This window comes from Spea bombifrons, chromosome 9 (assembly GCF_027358695.1).
Source record: "Spea bombifrons isolate aSpeBom1 chromosome 9, aSpeBom1.2.pri, whole genome shotgun sequence".
Taxonomy (NCBI): domain Eukaryota; kingdom Metazoa; phylum Chordata; class Amphibia; order Anura; family Pelobatidae; genus Spea; species Spea bombifrons.
The window spans coordinates 8,910,839-8,936,981 of NC_071095.1; the positions used below are offsets into that span (position 1 = coordinate 8,910,839).

The 26,143-nt window shown below is 46.2% G+C and overlaps 1 protein-coding gene across 2 annotated transcripts in view; it reads right to left on the reverse strand.

The window, feature by feature from the left end:
* DAAM1 (dishevelled associated activator of morphogenesis 1) overlaps positions 1-25,711 on the reverse strand; it is a 63,185-nt gene extending 37,474 nt beyond the window's left edge. For both annotated transcript variants that reach the window (XM_053475534.1, XM_053475532.1), the window contains exon 1: positions 25,564-25,711. The gene's annotated coding sequence lies outside the window, so the exon portion shown is untranslated. The remainder of the gene's footprint in view (positions 1-25,563) is intronic.
* Positions 25,712-26,143: the final 432 nt, after the last annotated feature.

Consider the following 26,143-nt stretch of genomic DNA (forward strand, 5'->3'; position numbering starts at 1 on the left):
TTAATGCCCCCCCGACACCCCCAATAAAGAAGGCTTGAAACAGCCAACGAACATTTAAAGGGACCACGCACCTATGACATACATCATATGTAATAAAAAGCATAGTTCAGCTGGACTGTCCCTTTAAAAGCGTTGAGGATTTTTACCAGAACCCGGCTAAGCAATTCTTCTTTCAGAGGCTCATTCATCATTCCTCGGCGGCCCGTCGGAACGTCCACACAACCTCTAAATATGGACATGAAGTTTAGGCTGGCGGCCGGCTTCCCGGCGAGTAATTCCTGCTCCGAGAAGGCTGAGGAGTTACTGGTTGGATTTGATTGGAGGTATGTGCGGGAATGAATACATTTCATTCCTGTAAAGCTGAAACGTCCAACCTGAGACTTACAACATTCTGTCTAAAAAGAAGAACCGTCTCCCTGTTATCAGTCTCATCGCTTCAGGGATATCTGCTTAAATGTAAAGGCGAGAGAGGTGGCAGCCTGTGGCACAACCAGCATCACCAAATCAGTTTCTGGTCCCAAAAGGTGCCCAGTACAGAGATGAAATCTGGACAAGGCTTACGTGCCACGGGTGGCAAGCCCAGGGGGGACAGAAGTCCACCTGCAACACAACCAGTGGGGCTATTTCCACCTCCGCTGGGCCGCTGTCCAAAGGGCCAGTGACAAGGGAGATCTCCGATTTTCCCCCAAATGGCTCATCTACATGCACCGAGTCAGCACAACCTCCATAGGATGCACTACAAGCCGCTGTGCATTTTTAAGACACAAAGCCGCGGGATATGATGTCATAGAATGAGGTGCAGAGGCCAAGGTAGATACCCCACCGGTACAGTATTCTCTAGTCCAGGAACCCAGAAAGCAGGGGTTTGTTCAATAAATTGTGAGCTGTATGCGAAACATCATAATTGCAGAGAGCTCCTCTGGCGGTACGGGCTGGTTTGGCCGACATAATTCATACCCCTATGCGGCATAATTCATACCCCTGCGCGGCATAATTCATACCCCTGCGCAATCTCCCGAGGGCCACACAGGAGAAGCTCTCTCAGTGGGTTTTAACATCTTATCTCCCCGAGAAACTTAGCCGACCGTGTTCTACAGTGAGGAGCGGAGATGTTCCCTTTGCACTGGGCGGCGTTCTTGTTAAGTAACAAAATGTTTTGTTATTTTCCTGTTCATGTTACAAGCTATAATTAACTTCAGGTTTTTGTTTTTTGCTTGTTTTTTTTTAGGGACACTTGGCACAGACGCACTAATAACACATTAGAGATGGTTAAGGTGCGGAGAGAGGTGCCCAAATTGCTAGTTCAGAAGACGGATAACAAAAACATATTTTCATGTTTTCAATTTAGCTAAATAAACCTTGTAAAAAAAACGATTGCAAGCGACGACAAACTATTCCAGGTGGCTAAAACCCGAAGGACAAACTGGAATTGTTTCACGGGGAGCTCTCTATGTGTTCCAGCTATACTAGACAAACACCCCGACTCCTAATCATACCGGCCGTGGGGAACGATAGAATGGCTCAGTCTTAATCACCCACACGGACTCTCTGGCTAATGAAAGTCTATGGAGGTACGGACTTCATTAGCATTGCCGTAAAGCATCAGCTCAGTGTGGTGTTTGAGCCGGGACAGTCACCCAAAATATCACATGACAGCCTCCAGGTCTGGTATATTTAAAATAAGACAAAAGTATTAAAAAAAAAAAAAAAGGATGTAGTCAAGATGGCTGAGGATCATGAGAGTTGCAGCTCAACAACTGGACAGCTGTTGGCTAACCCTGCTGCCGACAGTACAACTGGACTACATACTAATGGACTAAACCCAAAATTATACAAATTCCAGTGATTTTCTGTTTTTTGAGCAAAAGTACGAACCAAAAATGTGCATTTTTACCCAGATTTTTTAGTCTAAGAGCAAAAAAAAAAACCCTCATATTTACACTTTTCTCTAACCTCCCCCAGTGCAAAACACGTCTTTTCAAGGGATAATTTATTTTTACAACAGGAGATCTTCAAACAGGCTCAGCTTACAGCGTAGAAGCATGCGCAGGGTCATGGCAGACTTCAAACAGAGAACGTGCCTTCAGCAGGAGACCCTGGAATGCTGTCCAGACGCCGCTTTTCGCTGGAGATCTGGATGCAGAGTAATGGGGGAGGTGGTCCTAATGGGGTTTCGCATACACAGGAAAGGATTCATCTAGACCCAAAAAGCGACAGATCCCCAAATGACAGAGCATCGCATCTACACCCCCGTTAACAAAAACCGAGTAAAACACGAAGTATAAGAATATCTCAAACATTTATAAACGTGAAGTCTTTAGGTTGATACTTTTTATCAACCCAAAGAAAAAATGCAAACTAAGTTATATATATTTTATAATTATTTTATTATATATTTTATGGTTATAAACTGTATTACTGCCCCTTTAACCACATTTTGGAAAGATTTTTTTTTTTTTTTTTTTTTTTTTGCAATTTCTTGACACCTCTGCTCTAGTTTAAAAAAGATAATTTCTGAGGCTTGTGTACACAACGTGTTGTGTAATAATCAGATGCAGACACATCTGTGTTCTTTGCGAAAAGGCAGCACAAATAGTTTCGGGCATAGTTTAAAAAGAAATATCTAGTGGAGCATGGGGGCAAAAACAAAGATACATACTTGAAATTGTTTAGCAAACAAAAGGGGTAGATTTAAAAGCATTAACCTGTGGTGGGCTTAGAGAAGAGAGGGGGCGCGCGGAGGGACAGAGGGGGCGCGCGGAGGGACAGAGGGGGCGCGCGGAGGGACAGAGGGGGCGCGCGGAGGGACAGAGGGGGCGCGCGGAGGGACAGAGGGGGCGCGCGGAGGGACAGAGGGGGCGCGCGGAGGGACAGAGGGGGCGCGCGGAGGGACAGAGGGGGCGCGCGGAGGGACAGAGGGGGCGCGCGTTCTGTCCCAAAGAACTAGTTGGATCGCCTACTAGATACATTAACCCAAAATAGAACCAAAAAGAAAAACAAGAACGTGCAATCATTCCAGATCATCCTGGTGCCCCCATACGTTCTGAATTATTTCAAATTGTTGGTGGTGACAGAACAGGCCGAGTGTCTTATCAACACCATTCTAGAATTTTCCTTCCCTGACTAGATGTCAACACCTTTGCTACAGAATCAGACACAACAAGAGGAAACTTGTCATCTCGAGACGTTTACCTGCTCCGATCAGCCTTGAGATTGGGATTTTTGCCAAATCAGACTAATTTTGGAACAATCCTACAACGTTCATGCACGGAAATACAAATGGAAGGCAGCTGTGAAGACACGGATCGGCCTCTTAGATAATCCTCTATGCTCGAGTCTTTAATTAAAAAAAAGAAAACAGAAAATAATTTTGAGGAAGATAACGAGTTGGGTGTAAATTATTGGTTGCGGCAACTCCGTCAGCAGGAGAAACCACCCTGTGATCCAGACCACAAACAATCAAAACGGAAAAAAATATCATTTTTGGTTCAATGTCCTACCTGTGACTCCGCTACAGCATAGGACGTAGACTCTACTGTGTGCCCTGACCTCCCTCGACCTCTCACCGCAGAGCTCATAAGGTCAAGGTCCTGAAGAAGACAATGGACACTTGAGGTCAAGAGGGAAGCAGATCTTATATGCAGGAGGGCAAAAGAGAAACATCTTGCCCCCACAGGTGCCCTCGTCTTATCTCCCAGTTCTCAGGATCTGCATGATTATTCCTCCTCTATTGTTAAGTTGCTGATTGGTTCGGGCAGCATTTGTAAGGTTGGGGGGTGGGGAAGAACTTTAAGATAAGCAATTGATTAGATATTCCGTTTCTTGCACTAGCAATCTCTAAAACATGGAAACAATAACTCAAGATGTAGGTATTACTAACTAATTCATTTACTGGTAGAAGCTGTGATGGCAACAGTTCCCCTTTAACCCTTTCAGTAAATGCTATAAGCTTTAACGTGAGTTTATCTTCACAGAATTTTCGGAGCTTTGGCTACGGAATTCCAGATCATGGCACTCAAGGTAGGTGTTTTAAACTAAGAGCTATCCCAGAACAAAGGGATCGTGCCCCTCAGTAGAGACCCAGGTGCCCACACGTTCATGGGGGTGGGTCCTGAAAAAGTCAAGATGTTGACAGTATCCTGAGCAGTCTGATGTCACGTCTCTTTGGTTCGCTTCATCTCTTTTGTTAGTTATAATTATAAGATTGCAGGTGTGAAATTAACCGGCAAACATACTATTTAGTGGAGACAATAAAAGTGATGGAACCACCACTGAAGTTCTGCATTACCAGCTCCTACCACTAGGGGCCCCGAGACATTGAGAGCTTTAAGACCTGTAGACCCCAGACTACAGTAACAATATAACGCGACTTTACTATTAGTGTGGCTCACATTTAACAAGCAGTATCCATGGAAACAAACGAACGGCAAGCCCAGGCACCAGGAACTAAATATGACACAGGATTTCCCTAACTTTTGCATCATCTCCGGGTTTCCTGTTGTTCTAGCCTTTGTCCCGTTACATGCATTCTGTATTTCAGTAGCGCAAGACGTTTCATTGACAGCGATGGGCCTCCAAGTCAGGACCGAGACAGGTGAGGCGTCCTCAGATTTATACTCTTACATTATGCAATAGGGAGGCATTTAGGTAGTGGCTGGGACCTTAAAACCTAACGCATGGACACATTTAGGTAGAAGATACCCTCAACCACTTGTTTTCCGGTTTGCCCCCCTGATACTTTGATCTGAGGAGTAAGGTCGATCTTCAGGGTTAGAGGTCCTCATCTCCTGCCCCCCCCCCAACATCTCATCATCTTGTGATAGGAAGAAGGTCTGGTGCCCCCTTGGACAAGTGTCAGAACATATCTTCTTAACCTAGTGGGTAAGAAGCAACACAATTGCCCCTGGAGTATGGATGCATGAAGAGGAAGATGGGACTTGAAGTTCTAAACATCCAAAAATGGCTTTTGAATACTTTTTTTTACTATAATTCCTTTAGTGTAGTGCAGCCTTACGAAGTTCGCATTACTAGCATGAACCTCCCCGTCACACTTTGAAGGAAGGAGATAAAGTTTCCAGTCTATCCAGTTTCTTTCAGATCCCACCGGCATCCAGCGTTTAACCGCAATCGCACCCGCAGTCACATAGTAAAGACCATCCTATCCGGGGGCGCGAACACCCGGCCCGCGCGCTCAGACGCCGAATTCCAGATAAGGCCCCGTTTGCTGCAAGAGACATTTACTTTCAAGTTTATATCCTCAGGAGACGAGGTTTGAAGACCGCAAAGCCGGCCGTTTCCTCCGCCGCGCAGGTGTACAGGATACGGCCTTTTCCCTGTGTTTGTTCAGTCCGGCCGCTCGTTTCCTTACAGGGAGGAACTCGTTTGGCAAAAGGAAAGAGTGAACAAGTTTAGAAACTTCCTATGTACTCCAAGAGTCCTGATCCAGAGAACAGGAGGGATCTAGGGTCAGATCCGAGCAGAGCCATTGCGTCTGTCCCGTCGCATCGGACCGAGGTGGAAAGCATTGGAAAGCGCCAAAATAACACAGCTGATGAGGCTGTACCTGCGCATGAGCCCTAACTGGATGTCCTATGTGTCTGTAATGAACTTGGCAGTCAAACCGTTCAGTCTAGACTATGCCAAGGTCAATGGTATATCTATGGTGGCTTCCATGGTCCACCTGTGTCATCTCAAAGGGGGAGGCAGATTACGGACTCACCTGGATGGCTATCTTCTTGTGAGAGCCACGGGTGATAAGTGGGTGTGTCTTGACGGTAACCCCACCCACAACATGTGCATTGGCCCATACTCCACCCACTTTCCATCCTTTTTTAACTATAAAGAGGAGGCTCGTGTTTTCCGTTGCCTTAAGTCAACATGGTCCAACTTGGCAGATGGTCGAGCCACCTTGTGCAACTCGCCAAATTCTGCTGGGCTTTCTCAGAACTGTATCTAATGAACTAAAACGCACTGAAAAACATAAAAACACTATACAGAAGACACAAAATATGTATCTCCAACTTTAACTGCAATGACATTTTCCAGTTGGAAAGGACTTTTAGGCGGTCTCTCACAGTTGGGGTTCTCAAGCAGTAGAGTGTGCCAAAAAGACCCAAAATACATAGTAACAAATCATGCTTCTATATAAACGGTCTCTAAATGTAAGGTTGGGTGGCATGTGCCTCAGACAGAAGCTCCGGATAACACGGTAAGATTTTCCCCCCATATGGCGGGTAATTCACGAAAAGTATGAATAAAATATAAACAGACAACGGTTTTGCAGTTGGATTTGCAAAATGTCCGTTTGGTTCCCTCTCAGAGCGGTTCATGGCTACAGATGGATACCCAAGAAGCTTCCGATAGATGGCTCTCTGGAAGCCTCGCCTCGTATCCCTCCCCGGAGCCAAGTTTGAGAAGAAATTTACTCCAAAAAGAAAAAAAAAAAATAATAATTTTCATGTTTCTATGTAATAATAATTCCTTAAAAACAGACCAATGGGGGGGGGACAGACCATTATAAATAAAAATGATAAATTCTGATTTAGAAGACATGCGTCAGTCACAGAGTTAATCTGGGAATGGTTATGACAAATAGGACGTGATTTAACTTTTTTTACAAGCGTAAATGACAGGCAGGAGACAGGACGCTGGGGGAATATAATCCACAAAATGTTTTATAGCCGTGAAGGACAAACTTTTAGAATACCAAAATTAAATTTAAAAAAAATTAAAAATTAAATTGGGGTTTTATTGTCCAAGACTTGCCTTCTCCCCCCAAACATCTGAGACCCCCCTCTGGTGGCGAGGCGCATTAGCTAGCAATGTAGAAACCCATCCCTCGGCGACCGCCAACCATCATGGTTTTACACATACACCAACCGGATTTCTACATACTTCCCAACAGTCCCGATTTTGGGCCGCATGTGCCTTCCTGGTTTTGAAGCAGTGATGATCATGGGCTGGTCGGGGAGATCCTCAGATCTTCCTCCGAGTGGCCCAAAGAGCAATAAAATGAATGGCCGTCCAGCGGAGGTGACTACCTTCAGACACTGAAGCAGAGATACCCTTCAAACTCTTTGAAAAAGAGTTTGAAGGTTAAAAAAATAAATAAAAAACATAAAACGGGAAGCAACAGCCAGTCGCCAGCTGCGAGACCTTAAAATGGTCCTTTTGATAAAAGAAGAAAGCAACATTTATTTTTATAGATAATTACCCTCGTTGAAGAACCACGTTTTCCACGTTTTTCTCGCTATGCGGAATAAGTAAAATTTAGATTATGGTCATTAAGAAAGTTCTTAGAAACGCATTTATTACACTTTCGGAGAGAGTCACATGTCTGATCGGAAAACAGCGGTCACCGACAAACAAGAGGACACACAATAATGGGAAGGTATCAAACAACAAAGTGCCTGCGATAGCTGGAGTGTCCCTTTAAATAATAAAAGTTATTATAGGGGTGTAACTTTTTTTTTTATATATATGCTTTATAGATCGGATCTGAGTTTACAGGGATTTAAGGAGATTTATTATTCAAGAGATAAAGTAAAACTGTATCACATTAAACATCACATGTCAATAAAACCGCCGCAAAAAGAACGGAACGTTCCAGCGGCTTATGTAATGAGCCCTAAAAACCAAATCTAACGTTATTCTTCCTTCCGTCGTATGATGAGCTCTCTGCTGCTAAGGCAACAAAGCCAACATTATTTTTTTTTACATTATTATTATTTATTATTATTACTTTTTTCTTTTTAACTGTTTTTGACCCATGACTTTGGCCCAGAAAGCCGAAGAATCTGTAGCGTCCTATAACTTAACATTTTGAAGAGCATTGAAGCGAATGAATAAGGCCTGCGAATAACGGACAATTACAGGCGTCGATCCTCCATTACGAGGGGCTGGTCGCCGACCGGCGCACTCGAAACGCTCGATACATTGTGACAGCCCAGAGGCGATTCCTGTGACCCAGTTTGGCTCCCGGCTTGCCTGGAAAATCTGACCTAATTTCTTTACGTGTGCAGAAAAACGCCGGCTCCGACAGATCAATTCAAATACCCAGACATGTCAGAAGGACACCGAGCACAATATCTGACGTGAACGTCCCAACAATGGCCGAGCAACGAGCCATTCCGCCTAAAAGAACACTCGCCTTTATTAAATATAACAAAAAAAGAAAAAGGATAAACTAGATTTTGATTTTTCAATGACTCTACTGCCTGATGGAGTATATCCATTAAACCAGTGATGTCACAAGGGTGCCAGAGGGAGAGTAAGTGAATGGTGTCTGATAATAACCCCCCCCCAACACTGTATACAGTAATAACCAAGCGCTGTATACAATAATGTCGGTCTGCGTTGAAAAACCTGGTTTTTATCTCATTTTGTCCCAATAAACTCCCTTTATCTGCAGACCTGGAGCCGCCGTTGCTGTCAGTCATGTGATATTTTGAGTGACTTTCCCGGCTCAAACACCACACTGAGCTGACGCTTTATGGCAATGCTAATGAAGTCCGCTCCTCCATAGACTTTTATTAGTCGGTATGACGTCACCTTCGTATCAGCAATAACACGGGATATATCACAATCAAGTGGACTTTCTTGACCAACATGTTCTGAAGAACCATTTAAAAGGCGTCTACGATGTCATAACTTGTAGGTGACGGTCCTGGATGCCGGCCTCGCCCAGTTTATAAAACGCTACAGGAACACACACTTTATTGTTCCATGCCAAGAATGGTTGAAAATACCTCGATTTCTTTGAGTCACCGGATAAACTACCATTTTCCAGCCTGATGTCATGTTTAGAGGCCATGGGACTGGAATTGGCCGGAAATCCAAAAAGTTCTGAACTACTTGACCCCGACGGTGAAATTAAATACTATTTCTGGAATATGGTGGCGGTCTTTGGTGCTTCCACTTCCTGGAGGTCTTACAGAAAGCACCATAGAGAGGTTTCACAGCCACATCCTGAGTGGACATCTCTATGGTACGCACAGAAAATCTCGTTAAGGCAAGGAAGAAAAATGTCTGGATAGAACCTTCGGATTAAACACGATTAATATCACAATCCATCCGTTGGTTCTTTCTATACGGCAAGAAAGGGCTTCATTATTCCACCCTGAAAGGTTCCTTCAACGCCGGCTTTCATCCCAACAATAAATACTGAACTGGGATCGGTTTGATAAGAACAGACTCGGCTCTCACGTCTCAACGTCTTAGATACCGGAGTTTGAAAAAACGCCAACACTCTACAAATCGTACCTCGACAAATAATTAAACGAGGCACTGGTGGTCCTGCGAAGGGCCCGGACAGACGTCAGTGATGGGATTTCACCGCCTCTTGGAGATTCTATGATGTTCAAAGAACTTCGCAAGCATTGTTTGTTTATGAGAGACCACAAAGTTCATTAAAAAAAAAGTGAGGGTGCGGAGAGGCTTTAAAGTGTTAATCACGGCATTAAAAGGATCGGCACAGACAGGGAGTGTATGCGTTATGTCACAACGTATTGTTTAGACTGGATTGGATACGCGTTCCACGGGGAATATTAAATTACACAACAAAGGTGTATGTAAATATGTTCCAATGCCTTAAAGTCAAATGGGTAAAGTGGTTATTCCTCCCCATTCAGTAATCAACCCGCTATTCTCATACCTGGGGACTCTCAGGGTTTGACCCAGAGTCTTCGGCAGGGGAGCCGTTTCTCTGGGGCTCCGAGTCACCATCCTCTTTCTCGGGGGGGGGGGGTTAAGCACTGTTTGGTCACGCCTGCTTGCCCACCTACTCTCCACCCACTTAGGACAGTCTGGCCCTCCCAGACAACACCCACAGATAAGGAGGAGCTCAGATAAGGAGGGTAGACTATCCCAGGAGGTACCCAGATATAGATGTGTGTGTGTGTGTATAGTATGTATGTATGGTGTGCGTATGTATGGTGTGTATGTATAGTATGTATGTGTGTAGAGCTGAAACAACGAATCGATAAAATCGATAATAATCGATAACGGAAATCATCGATAACGATTTCCGTTATCGATTAATCGAGTGATCAATTCGTTGTTGGAGCACTCGGCTCCTTTTACTTACCTCCGCGAGCGTTCCCCGCTTCTGCTACACGCTCTGCAGTCTCCGCCTTCTAGCTACGTAACGGATGTGACGCGTTCCGGAGGTAAGTATTCTTCATGTCTATGTGCACGGATCGCACAGAGCCACTCGCACAGAGCGAATCGCTCTGTGCGAATGGAGCCACTCGCACAGAGCGGTTCGCTCTGTGCGAGTGGCTCCACTCGCACAGAGCGGTTCGCTCTGTGCGAGTGGCTCCATTCGCACAGAGCGGTTCGCTCTGTGCGAGTGGCTCCATTCGCACAGAGCGGTTCGCTCTGTGCGAGTGGCTCCATTCGCACAGAGCGGTTCGCTCTGTGCGAGTGGCTCCATTCGCACAGAGCGGTTCGCTCTGTGCGAGTGGCTCCATTCGCACAGAGCGAACCGCTCTGTGCGAGTGGCTCCATTCGCACAGAGCGGTTCGCTCTGTGCGAGTGGCTCCATTCGCACAGAGCGAACCGCTCTGTGCGAGTGGCTCCATTCGCACAGAGCGGTTCGCTCTGTGCGAGTGGCTCCATTCGCACAGAGCGAACCGCTCTGTGCGAGTGGCTCCATTCGCACAGAGCGGTTCGTGAGTGTGGGTGCAGGGCAGAGTGGGGGTGGGGGTGCAGGGCAGAGTGGGGGTGGGGGGTGCAGGGCAGGAGACTGGGTGCAGGGCAGAGTGGGGGTGGGGATGCAGGGTGTGAGTGTGGGTGCAGAGCAGAGTGGGAGACTGGGTGCAGGGCAGAGTGGGGGTGGGGATGCAGGGCAGGGTGTGAGTGTGGGTGCAGGGCAGAGTGGGTGCAGGGCAGAGTGTGAGTGTGGGGGCAGGGCAGAATGTGGGGGCAGGGCTGGGTGCAGGGCAGAGTTAGAGACTGGGTGCAGGGGCACAGTGCAAAGTGCTGGGTGCAAAGTGCCAGTGCTGGGTGCAAAGTGCCAGGGCTGGGTGCAAAGTGCTGGGTGCAAAGTGCCAGGGCTGGGTGCAAAGTGCAAAGTGCTGGTGCAAAGTGCTGAATGCTGGGTGCAAAGTGCTGGATGCAAAGTGCCAGGGCTGGGGCAAAGTGCTGGGTGCAAAGTGCTGGGTGCAAAGTGCCAGGGCTGGGTGCAAAGTGCTGGGTGCAAAGTGCTGGGTGCAAAGTGCAAAGTGCTGGGGCAAAGTTTCTTGAACAGTAATAGTCCACCTCTTTTCAGAATGTTTGGGGTTATTTTGTTTCATAAATATTGTGTTTGGGTTCTTGTACTTTGAAAATATTGTTTTTTATTACATCATAACAAAATAAGAATGTTAATGTAAATTTTAAGTTGTTTTTTAACATCCAGTTCATTAAATTCTTTTAAATAAACGAAAAATTTGCATATTGTTTTTTTTTATCCGATTAATCGATTAATCGAAAAAATAATCGGCCGATTAATTGATTATTAAAATAATCGTTAGTTGCAGCCCTATATGTGTGTGTGTATATGTATGTATGTATGTATGTATGTGTGTGTATGTGTGTGTATGTATGTATGCATGTATGTATAGTGTGTGTGTGTGTGTATGTGCGTGTAGTAATGTATCTATGTGTCAGACACAAAGTATTATTAGTGATATATTGTATAAACTATAACGAAACGCTAAATGCCCCAACGCGCTAAGGTTTTTTTCAGAACCCCGTGATTTAAGGTGTAAATTCGGTCCTAAAGCGGTCTCAGGGTTTGAACCAGCATTACCGCTCGCTTCGTTCGTTCTAGAAGTAAAAGGAGTTAATGTGAAAACATTCTTATCTGCATGAAAGAAACAAACGTGATACTGAGGGGGTAAAGGGTATTTCTTCCCAAGGGTAATCACATGGTGAAGACGAGCAGTCATGAGATTACGGCCCCCGGGGCGTTTTAGGATATAGCCTTTTTTGTTTTTTTGGATGATCCACGCATGAGATACTTTTGCATTACAAATGGATATGTTTTTGTCACGATCACCCGCAGAAGCCCCGAGTGTTCTTAAATACCCCATCTGCACCGGCGAACAAGCAGTTTAAGGTTTAAGTAGCTAACGCAGTCCCTCGCAAAAGGAAACGCTCCTCGAGATCACTCGCTACATTCAAGGCTCGGTATTCAGAGGTCTCACGATGCTCTTGACAAATTATTGGTGGCATTAAGTTTTAAATCCCAGGGAGAGCCCCATTAAAGATGGAGTCGTGGCTGTGGGTTAGAACTGGGGAGACGGGTATTTATTTTTCAATATGCGGCCCAGAAATCGTGACGGCCCCAGGAAGTCTAAAATCAGTTGGACCAGGCCTCCTGGAGCACTTCTGCAAAGGGGTGGAGCCACAGCGCACACCACGTGGACAGCCTCTCCCCATTCCTCCAATTGAAGGAGAGGGGGTGTGTGTTTGTGTGCGGAGGGCTCCGCCCTTTTGAAGAAGCGCTCCGTGAGTCCTGGTCAGAGCAGCAGATACGGGGGGAGAAACGGACGAAGAAAGAGGAAGAAGAGGCAAGAAAAGTGGAAATGTGGGAAAGAAAACAGGGGCACGGAAACACTCGAGGGGGGGGCAGGGAGACACATTGAATAAGAGAGTAAGTGAGGGGGGCAGGGGTACCAAATATCTGCCCTGGTGCCAAATACTCTCGGTATACCCCTGGCCTTACTGGACTTGTTAACATCACAAATCTAATTTACCCAGAAAAGGCCCGATACGTTACAAAGTTAAATTACAATCTACAATAAAATTGGGGGGGGGGGGGGAATCTAAAAAAGCTATTTTTTTTTTTTTTTTTTACAAATAAATTCCAGATTCTTTAAAAACTCTAATATTTGTCACTAAAGACAAAAGGAACGAGCAGATTTCTGCCAGATTTAAAATATTCCGCCATAATTATCCCGGTCGGAGGGGGAAAACTGCCGTTCCCTTCACTACGAGAAGCTCATATGGGGACTATTATCGATAAACGTGCAATAAAATCACATCCGTGCATACGAAAGGATTCACACAACGAAGGAACGTAAAAAAAACACAAAAAATGTTTCTGGCCAAGAATAATTACACGATTTGCTTGATAAGAATAGGATTTATTTTGGAAAAATCATCTGAAAAAAACAGAAAATTGAGCTCATCTTTAATTTGGAGCTCAGAACTCCAAAGAAGAGAGCGTCACAGCGCAAGCGCGCAAAGAAGAGAGCGTCACAGCGCAAGCGCGCAAAGAAGAGAGCGTCACAGCGCAAGCGCGCATAGAAGAGAGCGTCACAGCGCAAGCGCGCATAGAAGAGAGCGTCACAGCGCAAGCGCGCATAGAAGAGAGCGTCACAGCGCAAGCGCGCATAGAAGAGAGCGTCACAGCGCAAGCGCGCATAGAAGAGAGCGTCACAGCGCAAGCGCGCATCGAAGAGACCGTCACAGCGCAAGCGCGCATAGAAGTGAGCGTCACAGCGCAAATAGAAGAGAGCGTCACAGCGCAAGCGCGCATAGAAGAGAGCGGAACAGCGTAAGGGCGCATAGAAGAGAGCGGAACAGTGTAAGGGCGCATAGAAGAGAGCGTCACCGCGTAAGCGCGCATAGAAGAGAGCGGCACAGCGTAAGGGCGCATAGAAGAGAGCGGCACAGCGTAAGGGCGCATAGAAGAGAGCGGCACAGCGTAAGGGAGCATAGAAGAGAGCGGCACAGCGTAAGGGCGCATAGAAGAGAGCGGCACAGCGTAAGGGCGCATAGAAGAGAGCGGCACAGCGTAAGGGCGCATAGAAGAGAGCGGCACAGCGTAAGGGCGCATAGAAGAGAGCGGCACAGCGTAAGGGCGCATAGAAGAGAGCGGCACAGCGTAAGGGCGCATAGAAGAGAGCGGCACAGCGTAAGGGCGCATAGAAGAGAGCGGCACAGCGTAAGGGCGCATAGAAGAGAGCGGCACAGCGTAAGGGCGCATAGAAGAGAGCGGCACAGCGTAAGGGCGCATAGAAGAGAGCGGCACCGCGTAAGCGCGCATAGAAGAGAGCGTCACAGCGTAAGCGCGCATAGAAGAGAGCGTCACAGCGTAAGCGCGCATAGAAGAGAGCGTCACAGCGTAAGCGCGCATAGAAGACAGCGTCAAAGTATGAGCGCGCATAGAAGAGTGTCACGGTGTGAGCGCGCATAGCAGAGAGCATCACTGTGTAAGCGAGCATAGAAAAGAGCGTCACAGTGCAAGCGCGCATAGAAGAGAGCGTCACAGCGCAAGCGCGCATAGAAGAGAGTGTCACAGCGCAAGCGCGCATAGAAGAGAGCGTCACAGCGCAAGCGGGCATAGAAGAGAGCGTCACAGCGCAATCACCCAAAGAAGAGAACGTCAAAGCGCAAGCGCGCAAAGAAGAGAGCGTCACAGCGCAAGCGCGCATAGAAGAGAGCGTCACAGCGCAAGCGCGCATAGAAGAGAGCGTCACAGCGCAAGCGCGCATAGAAGAGAGCGTCACAGCGCAAGCGCGCATAGAAGAGAGCGTCACAGCGCAAGCACGCATAGAAGAGAGCGTCACAATGTAAGGGGGCGTAGAAGAGAGCGTCACAGCGCAAGCGCGCATAGAAGAGAGCGGCACAGCGTAAGGGCGCATAGAAGAGAGCGGCACAGCGTAAGGGCGCATAGAAGAGAGCGGCACAGCGTAAGCGCACATAGAAGAGAGCGGCACAGCGTAAGCGCGCATAGAAGAGAGCGTCACCGCGTAAGCGCGCATAGAAGAGAGCGTCACCGCGTAAGCGCGCATAGAAGAGAGCGTCACAGCGTAAGCGCGCATAGAAGAGAGCGTCACAGCGCGAGGGCGCATAGAAGAGAGCGTCACAGAGCAAGCACGCATAGAAGAGAGCGTCACAGCACAAGCGCGCATGGAAGAGAGCGTCACAGCGCAAGCACGCATAGAAGAGAGCGTCACGTGGAGGTGCGCATAGAAGAGAGCGTCACGGCGTAAGGGCGCATAGAAGAGAGCGTCATGGCGTAAGGGCGCATAGAAGAGAGCGTCACGGCGTAAGGGCGCATAGAAGAGAGCGTCACAGCGTAAGGGCGCATAGAAGAGAGCGTGAGCGCGCATTGAAGAGAGCGTGAGCGCGCATAGAAGAGAGCGTGAGCGCGCATAGAAGAGAGCGTGAGCGCGCATAGAAGAGAGCGTCACAGAAGGAGGGGAGGAATAATCATGCAGACCCTGAAAACAAGACGTTAGGAAGGCTGCTCCCACCTAAAACATAAAACATGCTCCACGTACAACATTTTGGCTCTTATTTTGCAATTAACACCACGCCGGCTTCCGGAGCTTTCCAGACCTCCATCTTTCATCCAAGTTCAAACAAAACAGGCAAGCCGTGTACCAAAGTACCTCGCAGGGGGCAGGTTAAAGTGCTTTAGCGCGCCTGGTTTTCCTCCCCACACCTGTGACAAGCGCCGACACTCCGTGTTTGAGCCGTGACGGCCTGACGTGCGTCACTCTCTCGTTTAACGACCCACCTGCTACCACTCGAAAGGGTCTCAAGGGGCCAAAAAAACATAAAACCAGCATTTTATGACATAATGGGAACCCTTTCATTATTAATGATGTTTTTTGGTTGGGAGCTCCGTGTCGGTGATTTACCCAAAAACGCGATCAAACACAAAAAAACGCAAAGGAATGTCATTTGGGGCGTTTTACCGTCTGTTGGTCATTTACAGAAACGAGGGGGCTTCCTTTTTCTGGAGGATATTAAAGAAGCAGCGGCCCAGAACCTCAGACAAAGCGTCAGGTGCCTTTACGACCCCCCTCCTCCCTCCCCATCCCGTTTTTTGGGTTTATTTTATTATTTTTTTTATTTTACAAGTGCAGTGAAACGCATCCATCGCACAAACTGCCAACTATTCAGGGGATTACGCTGGCCCGGGTCCGGCTTTTCACGCAAATCCTCGGTATTCAAACACTCGGCCGAAAAAAAAAATCCCACTCCGGCGGCCACGCATTCAAAACTAATCTTTAGAGAAATAGGGTAAAAAAAATATAAAAAATTTTTTTTTTAAAAAATAAAAAAATAAAATCATTGCAGTGGCCAGAATTTTAAGTCTATTTAATTAGAAACCAAAATTTAATAAATAAAAATAAATTTAAAAATATATATTGCAGTGACCACTATTCTAAGTATATTTAACTAGAAAAACAAATAAAAAAAAACAAATAATAAATAAAAAAAATAAAAAATTAAAAAATAATAATTTAAAAAAAAATGGCTACACTTCCCTCCATTTGGAATAAATGCATCAGGTGGTCTATTGCGATGGGAGCCGCCCCCCTGTCTCAGAATAATTTATATTATTTCGGTTTATACCTATTTGATCAATTTATAAGGATATGTCTAAGCCCCCACTTGTAGATAAAGGGGGCATTTGGATGCTTCTCTTTTTTTATGTAATTGTAAGGGATTGGACGCCCATTAAGAGGGTACAGCTTCTCGTAAATACACGTTTCACTCCACTTTCTATTTTTCTCCCCATTGGGGCTTTAATTTTTCGTTACCACCCCATAGAAGAGGTTTCGTAAATTTATCTGGTTAAATGAAATGAAGAACACCAAAGAAGACCAGAAAAGGTCCATACGACGGATGGTTGGGCTACAAAAGTTTTTAAATTGTCTCTGTCGGCCACTTCAGGCTGCTGTGGGGTCACGCGAAGAACCAGAACCGGCCTTATTTTAATTTAAGGTCCAAGAACGTTAAGAGCCACGGAGAAGAACCTCTCGTAGATAGAAGAACCTTCAACAAAAGAGCGATGGATCAGCCAAGAGCCGGTCATCTCCCATCTTCCTTACCATAAATGACCGCAGGACGTGGACTATTCTGGGAGGATTCCGATGACATGAATACAGTTTCCAGATACCGGGAATCTGATTGGACGGTTACATTTTTTCCCCATCGTGGGCTTCCTGAGCAGCCGAGGGTTCCTCTTATTTAAAGGTCAAACTATTGTTCCTCGGCTTTGCCGTTAATGGAGTAACTTCTGCGCTATTTAGAGGAAGAACCTACATCGGCTCAAACCTCGAATAGAATGTTTGATTCAGAACGCCTCGGGGACGGGGGACCTAAGATCCTAAATATTATGGACGTTGACGATGGTCAGGTTGTGTCCAAGGCTCTAGGCCACCCGAAGGCACATGGAACGTGAAATATTACAGAGACTGCAGAGCTCTTTCTTTGCCAGCACATCTATATATATATATATTTTTATTTTATTATTTTTTTTAATATTTTTATATATATATTTTTTAATATATATTTTTTTTATTTATTATTAATTTTTTAAGCTTTTTTTTTTTTAAGAATTCCTATTTTTTATCTTTCCAAGACAATGTCCTCAGATCTCAGTTTGCCATAAATAACACATTATCTCTGCGAGAAACAACAAGACGTCCTTTGTGGAATAATACGGGTTTGAGACGTCACAAAGCAAAAATATTAAAACCTTTCGTGGGTAACATTTATAATGCAAAAAAAAAAAAATAGTGATAATAAAATTAAAAAAAAACCCACACAGGTAGCAGAAAATATTCCCCAGCTCGGCTGTGTGGCTTCACTGAAAACACATTGACATGAGATGAAGAGCTTCAAATAATTAGACTATTTCCATCCCACCCTTTTTCAAAAAAAAAAAAAAAAAAAAAAAATTCAATAAACCAAACAAAACTATTCTGGTTTCTTCAAAATGCTACATTTTTTAATTTATTTTCATCTTGAATCAACTAACAGAACTCAAGTCAGATGTTCAAAAGCCAACCAAACGGAAGGAGATGCCTAATTAATCGCCTGTTACTTTGGAAAGTTTATTCATCGATGGAAAAGAAAACGTTCTCAAATTAAAAGTATGTTGTTTGCGGCAAGAAAAGACCACAACACACATCTGTTACCCTACACAATCACCCCGACTCCTTAGCACGCTGCTAGCGCTAAACAGTAGAATGGCTCGGTCTTAATTACCCAGTCGGACTCTCTGGCTAATGAAAGTCTATGGGGAAACGGACTTCATTAGGATTGCCATAAAGCATCAGCTCAGTGTGGTGTTTGAGCTTCGTACACATAGAATCTGATGTCAGATCGGCCCCATTCGGCCCCCGTCTAGTCTGCCCGTTTCTCCTGCTGTAAAGTCAGTCGTTGGTCTCGTCTTAGATTCAGGAGCCGTATGTCTATCCCATGCATGTTTAATACCCTTGCTGTATTACCCTCTACCACCTCTGCTGGGAGGCTGTACCAAGTATTTATCTACAAACATACTTGGTACAGTATTACTACAAGTACACATTACTTGAAGCGCAGAACCCATCGTGAATTGTGTTTATTTTGGGTAAAGGCCTTGCTGATGCAAACACGTTGGGGCGGCGAGGGTCCGATAAACCAAAATAGCAGCGAGATATACAAGTGAGAAACGCGCGGAGTATTTCGCTCGTTGATCTCAGAGGCAAAATATTTTAATCATCCGCCGTCCTGATAAGTAGATCGCTTCCAGGCAGAGAGGCGGCCGGCGCGGTTACAGATCTGCACATTCCAGACCCTCAGAGTTTCTCCATCGCGTAACTCCCGACGGGACACAAGAAGACGCAGAAGAACAGGAGAGTCGCGGGCGAGGGGCGCGTACCGACCCGGCTTTTTCCGCGGGGACGACGCAAATTGCTTTACCGGCGAGCGTCCTCTCCGGCCTCGGCAGCCGTATGGATCAAAAAACGTTGTTGCTGTATCGTTCCAGCAGGCAAAGGGTTAACACCCGGCCAACAGGCTTCAGAATTTGAGGCTGTATCACGCCCTTAACTCCTTCAGTGCCAGGGCCTCGAGGGGAGCTTTTAAAGATTTTTAAAGTTTAACGGAACGGCCGTTTATTGGTAAACGGTCCTAAAAAACGTAACCCCCCAACATTCCAAATGACCAAAAAATGGTCAAAACTTTTAGTGGGTGTGGCTAGAGGCGTGGCTGAGGGGTGGGGCTTTACTGAGTTTTTATGTCACTTTGTGACCCACCGATAGTTCCTACACTTTAAAGGGGAGATCCCACGATTATATAACGCTACGAGGCAGCCGCATATCAGACAGCGGTACGAGTTCTCACTCTGTCTAGAAGATTGGGCTTAGATAAACACCCTGACTTCTTATTGTACTGCTTTGTGGTAAAAGTAGAATGGCTCAGTCTTAATCACCCTGTTGGACACTCTGACTAATGAAAGTCTATGGAGGAACGGACTTCATTAGCATTGCCATAAAGCATCAGCTCAGTGTGGTGATTGAGCTGGAAAATTCGCCCAAAATATCACATGACTGACAGCAATAGCCAACCAACATTACTGTACACAGCGCAGAGAGGGGGGTATTACTGTACACAGCGCAGAGAGGGGGGTATTACTGTACACAGCGCAGGGAGGGGGTATTACTGTACACAGCGCAGGGAGGGGGTATTACTGTACACAGTGCAGGGAGGGGGGTATTACTGTACACAGCGCAGGGAGGGGGTATTACTGTACACAGCGCAGGGAGGGGGGTATTACTGTACACAGCGCAGGGAGGGGGTATTACTGTACACAGCGCAGGGAGGGGGTATTACTGTACACAGCGCAGGGAGGGGGTATTACTGTACACAGCGCAGGGAGGGGGGGTATTACTGTACACAGCGCAGGGAGGGGGTATTACTGTATACAGCGCAGGAAGGGGGTATTACTGTACACAGCGCAGGGAGGGGGGTATTACTGTACACAGCGCAGGGAGGGGGGTATTACTGTACACAGCGCAGGGAGGGGGGGTATTACTGTACACAGCGCAGGGAGGGGGTATTACTGTATACAGCGCAGGAAGGGGGTATTACTGTATACAGCGCAGGAAGGGGGTATTACTGTACACAGCGCAGGGAGGGGGGTATTACTGTACACAGCGCAGGGAGGGGGGGTATTACTGTACACAGCGCAGGGAGGGGGTATTACTGTATACAGCGCAGGAAGGGGGTATTACTGTACACAGCGCAGGGAGGGGGGTGTTACTGTACACAGCGCAGGGAGGGGGGGTATTACTGTACACAGCGCAGGGAGGGGGGGTATTACTGTATACAGCGCAGGAAGGGGGGGTATTACTGTATACAGCGCAGGAACGGGGGGTTATAAATAATTTTTCCATAGGATTTCTCCTTTAATTCAAATATCTCCAAAACAATCACAGCGATTGGAGAGAAGCGGACGCTCCATCGATGACGGTAATAATTAAATTAGTTTCGGGAAAAGCCGTGACGCCAACAGTAACCCTTAAGATCCCGGTGCGGCGCAGAGCAGACAAAATAATGCATCTGCTATGAAGAAGGATAAATATATTTACAAAAAATAATAATATTTACCATTAAATAAAAATATAATAACAGGAGGGAAAGAAAATACAGATTGTGTTTTCTATTAAAAAAAAAGAAAAATTGCAATTGAATACATCGTGAAATCTTGTAGGATAAACCGATCTCCGCGGCAACTGAAAAATAAACACAATTTAAAGATTTCCCTAAAAAAAAAAAAAAAAAAAAAAAAAAAAATATATTAGAACAATAGTCCCTCCGCACATTCCGTCAGATAAGCAGGAATGTCAGTGACCTGTCAGGGCCGGTAACTCAAAACGAGAAGCCTGCGGTATCGGCTGTCACACGGTCAGCACACGCCTCGAACATGCACACGCCTCGAACATGCACACGCCTCGAACATGCACACGCCTTGGAAGGGGGGGAAAAAATTTAAGGAACGTGTTAAAAATAAAAATAAATAAGAATTTTACTAAGAACGTCAGCAACGCGTCAAGGTCAAAAAACAAAATGTGTACAAAATGTCCCAAAAATCACGCAAAACCAGTCACATGGATCGCCACGCTGATTAACCCCGACAATGCCTAGAGGAAACGCATACAAGGGATGCGCTTTATGATTCCGCTGGGAGCGGAATGCGGATTTAACCCTATAACGGCAGAGGGGTGACTACACCCGAGCGGAATGCGGATTTAACCCTATAATGGCAGAGGGGTGACTACACCCCAGTGTGCTGACTGACTGATCAATGCATGCGAAAGTACTTTCAAGGTTTAACCCCTTAAGGACAACAATGCATTTTGAGCCCGTACATGTACGGGCTTTGTCATTAAGGGGTTAAGAAATTCTTTATATAAGATGTGATTGCCTTAGGGAGAAGCTGCAGCTTCCCTCCGTCGTCTGAGGACTCGTGCCACCGATTGGCTGATTGAAGCAGCCAATCAGTGGCAGGAAAGCTTTAATATTTAAATTAAAATTGAAACCCCCTACCTGCTAGGTTCCCGCAGCAAGCGCTGGAGCGGACGGGCCGTAGGTATACTAATCATATCACGCTGGCGGCGTGTACACACACCTTGGCGAGGAAACACGGCAGAAGCCCTTCCCGTGTTAAATCACACAGCAGGAAACCCAACGCGGGGTTAAAACGGACACGGGTTACATGATACACCGCGAACATCACAATGTATCAACCATCAAACAACGCCTAGCTGTCCATGGGAAGCGAAGGGGTTAAACAGGACCTTCCAATAAAATGTAACATTGCCAGAGACTATTAACCCTTGGCAAACCAGGCAATTTTCTTAGTAATATCACATTAAAAAAAAAGTACAAAACCCCACAAGTTAGGTTTTTGTTGTTGTCGCATTAAGCGCTTCTAGGCTTGAATCTCATAGGGGGTAAACGTTTTAACTCTTTAAACGGCCTCAGGGATGAACAAGCCTGCTCTACTGTAGCGGAAAGGGTTAAAAGATGTTGTTGGCAAAAATAAAAGTTAAAAACAGGGCAATACTGGGAATAATAATAATAAAAAATGGCTTTTCTGGCGATTTTGGTCGCTTAGTAAGCTCCATGAAGAAGCCGTCTCTGCGTTCAGCAGAATTCCAGCAGGAAATATCAGAGTCCGTGTTTCATCATCACGCCAACTGCTGCCTTGCACTTCCTCCATCATCTGTAATAAAACATTTATCAGGAACGCCGGGGCTCAAAGCGCTCAGCAGTTTCCTGCAAAAAGATCGCCGTTCCAGCGCGGACTCCAACTCCCACTGTGACGCAAAGGCATGATGGGGATTGTAGTCCACAGCAGCTGGGGTGCCAGAGAAACTGAATTATTAAAACGTGATCTGGCATAATTCGGGATCTTTAACCCTTTAAACGGTAATTTTGGAAACGCACTCCGGAATAAAAAGATTTTTTGCTGGCATCCATCCACGGGACGCTTAACCTTAATTAACCAATCAAACCGCTCGTTGTTCCTTGATGATGTCACAACTTGCACAGGGTTCTAGGGAGCCGCAAATGAAAAATTAACCCCCGGCACGGCCAGGTGCGATGAAGTGAGCTCAAACCCACCTTTCATATCGAAGGGTTAAATGTAATAGTCTGCGGACGGTTAAAGAGACGAGGAAAACACGCATATATGTTGAGCATTGGCACACCGGCTGCCGGGGACTACAACTCCCATAACGCTCAGCCAGACAAACGAAGGCGAAAACGTGGCAGAACACGGGTATTGGTAGAGCTCACCTGCTTTCTGCCTGTCCGCCTGGCTCTGCGCAGACTACCTGCATCGCGCACTGGGGGACTCAGACCCTTCCCACTCCCACTCCCACTCCCTAAGCCTCCAGCACCTCTACGGCAGCAGCCAGCAGATAGGAATGCTCCAGTGGCAGGGGGGAGTTACCATGGCAACTGCAGACCCCACACAGCCCCCCCCTCTCCTGGTGTCAGACTGATAGGCAGCTGGCCAGACCCCTCTCGCTTTTAACCATCGCACAGCTGTGTCGCAACACAAGCCCGGCCACTGTCAACACAACGAGGCGGCCGAGCGTTACGCTATGGTGCTTATCCCCTAACTATAAAGTGCCAACAATCCCCGCAGCGATTCTCACAGTCCCTACATTCAAAGGGTCCGACAAAGCTATTAACGATTAGCCGAGCCGATACATTAGGGAAAGAGGGCTCGGCTGGGGAGCTGACAATCTACAGAGTCAGATAAAATGTAACGTTAATCTGAACATTCTATTTACAAAACAAAGCATCCCAAACATTATGAAAACCGACTCGATACAGAGAGAAAAAAAAACGATCAGGTGAGCAGACAATGTTTACAAACATACATGTTACATGTAACATGTTTACAAATAAACCCGCTACATGCAAAGCCTGAAGTCAGGAATGACGCGCTTAACGCATTTATTTATATAGCGCCCGCATATTCCGTAGCGATGTTACAACAGGGGAAATTATTTCAAAAGAGAATAAATATTAATAATAATAATATCATCAATACATGTCAGGAAGCAAAGAGGGCCCTGGTCTTAAGAGCTAACAATCTATTAACTGCACGTGCGGACTGTATATACGTTATATATATATATATATACTGTACATAAATCCATAAAATACATTTATACACATAATCAGTTCTAATTAAACACCCTTAGAAGCTGTTTTTTTTATAATCTTGCACAGAATAGACGTTTTACACGCATAATTCAGAGTCTCTTTAACTATTCGAGTGCTGGCGATCTGTGAAGCGATGCATGGCGCACGGCTTGGCGGTGTTGGCACCTGACCTGGTAATCCGGCATTATTTGCCCCGCTTCGCCACAAAGACCGGCTCTTTAACCCGTTCAGCAACACCATAGCCGCCCGATTTGCATGAGTACGGAGTCCCGGGGTGCGCGACGCTCTCTCTCACACAGCTACTCTACATATGGAACCCTATAGCACTCCCGGCGACCCCTATAGACAGCATCTTGGCACCTTCTTCTATATGCAGATAAGTCATTAAAGAAAGCAGTTCGGGGCCATTTGCTGGAAGGTAACTTTATGGACTTTCAGATCGGCCCCATTCGGCCCCCGTCTAGTCGCCGTTTCTCCTGCTGTAAAGACTCAAACCTTAATCAGCCGTTGGTCTCGTCTTAGATTCAGGAGCCGTCTGTCTAATCTAAAAGCCCATAGTAAAAATCTAAATATAATAATTACGCTGCTGAAAGGGTGGTAGATAAGTGGAACCACCTCCCAGCCGAGGTGGTAGAGGGTAATACAGCGAGGGGATTTAAACACACATGGGATGGACATCCGGCTCCTGAATCTAAGACGAGACCAACGACTGATTAAGGTTTGAGTCTTTACAGCAGGCAACTAGACGGGGGCCGAATGGGGGCCGATCTGCCGGCAGGTTCTACGTTCCTATGTAATACTTCTTCCTAAGATTTGTTTTCTTATACGAAGTAAAGGAACTGCCCCGTAGGCCAGGAACATGTTCTGCCCCCATATACCCCAGGTGGGGCAGAAATCGCAGAGCTTTGCAGCAATCGGCACGGCTGGCCTCGGGGCAGGGTCGGGGTTTTATCACCGCTCTGAAAACCTGATTATCTCGTCTCTACCCCCAAAGAACTCGCTAAAGAAACAAAAAAGCTGATCTCCACACACAAGAATCCCCCAAATAATCAGTAAATCAGCGGATTGGGCAACAAAACTCAGCCGGTTAACCCTTTAATGTCATTTTCCATAAAAAACTGCTATTAAAAAATAATTCTATATATTTAAAACATATCGTAAACGGCGATCATTTCTATAATAATTTATAAATATATTAGAGTTAAAAGGTACATAAAGGGTCATACATCATTTTATATATATATATATATATATATATAGCGCCAACAAGTCCCGCAGCGCTTCTTACAGTCCCTACGTTCAAAGGGTCCGACAAAACTAGAACTGACAGAATAAGACGAGCCGATACATTAGGTAAAGAGGGCTCGGCACGTGAGCTTACAATCTATCGACAGATTTTCCCTTAGTACACACACAGTCGCACTTACTTAGAATACACAATAAATGATATTTTCAATAAAATATATATTTTTAACTTCCTAGATGAGAAACGGCTTCTTTTAACTCATTCACGGCATCAGCGTGAGCCAAAAAAAAAATACATAAAATTGTATCAATCTAGTAAAATGATACCGCAATAAATCAGACATTGGCGGGACTGTTTCAAGAGGTTGCGCAGCAGCCGGGGTCATTCCCTGTACAGATCAGCCCTGCCCCTGCCTAGAGGCTCCCATCGCACGTCTAATAATCAGGTTTAGGCCAAAGTGCCCCCCCGGGGGGGTCAATTTGCCTCCAAGCCAGGGGAATAAAAAGCATTAAAACAAAGGCAGATCCCTATAGGCATTGTTAGGGGGTGTGCAAAGAGAGCAGTGGGGCAGATGTAGGGTTTTGATCCCCCCCCCAAACCCCCTTTAAACAGCAGCAAAGACCCCCACACACACACACTATTTCTGCTGGGAAGCATCTGCCCCCTCCTGATCTGATCTGCCCCCTCCTGATCTGCCCCTCCACTGCACACAGGCAGCAATCACAGCCGGTTCACTGTCACACCCATAACCTGAACGACTGGTTCCCGTGTACCTTCTGCCCCAGCTGCCTCTCCTTTGCATGTAATCGCACCGAGCACACGGTCAGTAAATGCCCCGGGCTCATCCCAGTCTGTACCTGAAAAATCCCATGCTTTACGGTCACACGCGCGGCTCGGGCTCTGCATACAGCGGGATCGCTCTACCCCCCGGTCCGTGCTAGTTACGTGCCCTGCACAAAGTAGGTGACATCACCCTTCCCCGGTCAGATACAATGTAACGCTTTGCCTGTGCGTGGGGACTGCCGATAACGCGCAATGCATCGTGGGAGATATAGTTTCCTGTGCGCAGCCGCTCAGGTCTCGTAGAGACCCGCGGAACTACAAGTCCCAGAAGCCCTTGCGAGCCTTTTGCTCCGCCGTGTGATTCTCTTATCTGTGGGCAATGCAAGCCGTAGGGCAGTTGACAATAGGGGGCAAGAGACAATAGATGCCCCGCACGCCGGCCCCTCGGTGGTAAAAAGGGGCGGGAAGTGCGTTATAGCTTTAAAAAAAAAAGAGTCTTTGGCAGATTATTATTTATTTATTTATTTAGAGAGTAAAATATTTACAATATATAATGATACTTTATTTTTCTTTAGTGTCATTATATATAATAAATATTTATATTATATATAAGGGACAGGAGGGAAGTTTATTTCAAAGGAGGAGAAATAAGAG